Source organism: Diprion similis, chromosome 1 (genome assembly GCF_021155765.1).
Source record: "Diprion similis isolate iyDipSimi1 chromosome 1, iyDipSimi1.1, whole genome shotgun sequence".
NCBI classification, from domain to species: domain Eukaryota; kingdom Metazoa; phylum Arthropoda; class Insecta; order Hymenoptera; family Diprionidae; genus Diprion; species Diprion similis.
Window position 1 is genome coordinate 17,120,827 of NC_060105.1, and position 4,636 is coordinate 17,125,462.

A 4,636-nucleotide genomic window follows, 5' to 3' on the forward strand; every position below is an offset into this window, starting at 1 on the left:
GTTGGATATCTACCAGATCACACGGTTCACTGTTAATTAGCCGTAACGTTGTTGGTCTGTTTCACTAACAACCGAACTTAAATTTGGATAGGAGGGCACCAATAAAAAGATTGAAAAAGGAAATGGAGATGAAAATAATACATGAAATATGGTTGAAAGAGGCAAAAAGCAAACAGTAATCGATTGTCGGACGATCACGTACCTGTCAGATCCGAGGTCTCTTCTCGGTCCTCGGATCACAGCTCGTGATACCTAGTTTTATAACCGTCTTAACTATCTTATCTCGATAATGCGACTCTTTTTTCTCATTTGTCGATTGTATGGCTGTAATTTTCTAATATCCTCTGGGGACACATATTACACGTTCATTTTTTCCACAGCTTCTGCAATGATCAATCACGTCGGTCAATGCTAACGCCATTTTTCTTTTCGTGTTGACGCGCACAATACACTCTTCTTATTATTCACCAATAATGACTTTCTTTTACTGGAGTATCAGCTACGGGAACGCCTTGAACTTTAACCCTTTGAATCACATATTATTGTGTTGAAACAATTTTTATAACAAGGTAGTATTCAAAGGTTTTTGAGACTGGTGATTACAAATACAAAATTATATTTCTATAATTCAAGATGTTAGATCCAATATGGCGGACCACAATTTCAAATTTGATCCAATACGGTCAAAAAACTCTATGCAGGGGTTTTCAGGGTCGCTGATTGGATTCGCCATACTATTTTTTCAAAATCCAATTTCAGATTCGTAATCAGTGACCCAAAAGAACCCCTGGTAGAGTTTATTGACCGAAAACTTATAATTTATGTAAACATGTATATCTGTAGAGGAGTTACTTTTTCGGAAATGAATTATTTCTTCAATTATCACGATGTTTTTCAATCAATTTGTTTCTAGCAATAAGAATTTAAATTATATTGCAATAATTACTCTAAAGTATTGCAAATTTATTAGTATACTATCAGAAATTGGAAAAAACCGCAAAGAAATATGATGAAAAGTTCTCTAAATATGCAAGAAATGGATATAAAATAAGTGGTAAAAATACTTACCACAATAACTCAAAGGATTAAGCTGTGCCACAGCATTCTAGAATATGAATCGGCGATTTGGATTGGAATTTTTTCTTTTAGTTTTCTCTCCACGTTTTAGACTAATAGTCTAGTCCACAAGAAACTTTTTTACGAATTCCAGTTACAATTCTCCTAAAATTATGGTTGAGGTGTCATTCGATTCGAAATGGCACCTAAAAACTTCTTAAAAAAATTTAGGATGGCGAACAAAAAATTGAAAAAGTTATAAACAATTCAGTAAAAAAGAAAAGGATTTTATTTTTCGCAAATATTTCAAAAACCAATACAGATATTGCAAATGTGAGAAAATATTCTCAAAGAGCAGTAAATTTCCTAAAAAAAAGTCCAGACTCCCGGAACTCTACCACCAAAATTTATAATTTTAATTTAGAGGTGAAAGTACTGCTGAAAACAGGCCATGTGACGACCGTGCACTCGGCACGATTCGCTCATATTTAAAAAAAAATTTTTTTTTAAATATTACCACGATGTTGATGGTATAGTTCCGGGAGTCAGGACTTTCTTTTAGGAAATTTCCTGCTCATTAAGAATATTGATTTACATTTGCGATATCTGCAATAGTTTTTGAGATATTCGCGAAGACCGGAATCCTTTTCTTTTTACTAAATTGTTTATAATTCTCACAATTTTTTGTTCCTCATCTCGAATTTTTTCAAAAAGTTTCTAATGCCATTCCGAATCGAATAACATCTTGACCATAGTTTTAGAGGAATTGTAACTGAAATTCGTAAAAAAAAAGTGCTTGTTGACTAGACTATAATTCATCCATCCATTACAAGAATAAAGTGGAAAAATTTTTTTTTCACTTCATTCCTGTCTAACGTTTTTGGAATAGCTGTCATCTGATAATCACTGTCATACATATCATGAAAGTGGTACCTCACACAGATTCATGTGACAAGTGGATTGTTTTGGTTTGAAGTTTTGCAAAAGCTGCATAGAGGTATCTCCAGTTCATTTCCACTCACTGAAGCACGATTTGATGCATGTGCACGAATGATTGACATCATAGTCATCAAGAGTAAAAATCAATTAAGAAAAGTTTGCTATTCGTGATAATAATAACAAGTCTGTAGAAATGCCGAAGCAGTTAAACACCTACGAACTCAGTGCTATTCAATTTTTGCGGCATTGCATGGAGCACGCAGGATAGACTGCGCGTTATTTCTAATTAGTGTTACTAATTAGAAAGATTTGATGAATTGATCGGTGCAAGAGCAATTATCAAGAAATGTCGTTCAATCTAATTATTATATCAACGTCGTGTTCGGTATTCAAGAAACAGCAATATGAATTCTTTCAAGACACTGACATGCTAATCGATATATCAGCCAGAGTCTGATTCGTCTTGTTATCGTTTCGCAGCAGATACGTACGGCATTACGGTGTATTTTATCTGTATAATCGGCTACTTCCCCCTGTAATCCCCCTGATATGAAAACCAAACTAGAACCGTTTAACGACGGGCAGGATCTGACGGGAGTGTACCTAAGAGAAACGTGGTCTTATCGTCAAACTGTCGCTTGCAATATAGCTTTTGTTGGTCATTGGTGGCAGAAGGTAATCTGAAGTATTTGTATCCTTTTAATTCTTCCATTTCATTTGACGTTCTTTGATCAGAGGTACAGTATCATCTTTATCTCAATCTATTGATCAACCGGAAGATTAAGGTGAGCAATATGAATTCATCGTACCCTAGTTATATATTATAAACATCTGCTGATAATCCATTGTGTAGGAAACGAAATAATAATTAAACACGAAGTCTATATCAGGTGTAGGTTATAATGTATGTAATAATGATTATAAATTAATTGTCAATCTCTAAGTATACGATACAAGTATATAAAGCAAGTATGTAAATCTCGGCAACCGCGGTTAGGGATCAAGTGCACTCTTCGAGGCGTCGTCGTGCAATGCCCTTTAGGACCCCCGATCTCTGGCCCTGCAGCCTCGACTCGTCACCCATCTGGTCCCGATGTTTATATCTGGGCACTCTAAACATCCTCGGCCTCCTTGCCTCACCACCGAGGCCCATACTCTTAAACGTTGACTACAATTGAAACGTGGGTTTTCTTAATTATATTATGTAGACGAGTTAATCGACCTTTTTGATTCATATGAGATTTTTTTCTTGGTATCTAAGGTCAATTATAAGAAACATGCAGAGATGTTGACGTTTCAGCCCTTTGTTGGGGGCCCTACCTAGAACTATAACATTTATTGAACATAAATTCGATATAAATAATCCATTTGACAACAACCATAACAAAAAACTAGGACTCACTTTGGCCATCTGACCCAACAAGTATCGAGCAAAAAACAAAAAAATGGTTAAAAATAAAATAAACATTCAAAACCTAGAGTGTACTGTAAACAAACTACTTAAGGTTAATTTCTCAACCTAGTAATGTATTTCAAATGTAAACAACGCCAACGTCTGTTATGCACAGCATATCCTGTGTAAAAGCCTAGGTCGTGGTCTGTAAGAAGGATAGAACTATTCATCCGTCCGTCATTCAAGTTCATCCTCTATATAAACACCTATTGAATCAACCGAAGACTCTTATAGATGTGTAAACACAATGTGCCCGATGCCTTGGAGAACGCACCAAGAAAATACCACCAAACAGTCAACGACTAGAGAGACTGAGGACTCAACCAAAACAAAGAACCGCATGATGTCAACATCGAAAGTCGTCGTGCCGATAGGTCTAACAATACAAGTTATCTAGCTATATTACACATATTTAGAGTTAACTTTTTCCTTTAATATCCACTACGGCCGAGAATACTAACCTCCAAAAAGTTAAAATTATGGTTGCAATCTACCCGATGTTTTACAGTGATTCTATCTTACAATTAATTTGACTTTTTCATGACCGTTCCAAAATTATAATACACGTTATGTGCTCCGAACACTCAATAGTGGGCAAAAATACAAAATGGTTATGCCTACAAACATACAATAACGACAGAATGCAATCGATATTCGGTTATCAAAAAGCCTCTCAAAAAATTGCCTCACGTAGGGTCTGTACAAATTTGTCGGAAATAATGGCCAAATGTTACCTTATGATACCGTAATGCTCACAAAAAAATTTTAGCCTAACTATACGAGTGTTTTCGGAGATATGGAGAAGCAAAGTTGGCAGATTTTCATACATTCGGTAGAACAGCCCTAAAAATAAGAACAAAGAAATTCCAGATTTGGCAGCGCGACCATGATATTTCCATGTATTTTTTAACGCTGAATCCTAATCTGATCTCAAAAATACCTGTATATCCCTAAAATAATTCGATAAAGCCACACCTGGTCTTAGGGAATGTTTTTGGCTTATGAAGATTCAGAAGATGAGTCTAAGCGTCTCAATGGTTGTTACGAATAAATGGGACAAATCTTTCCACGTCAGTAGATATGTTTAATAAAGTTGTTGAAAAGTAACCTTCAAATATTATGTATAATCCTAAATTTTTATTTGACTATACAAGGTAAACTTAAAAATATCGTTTTATACTGCTTTTG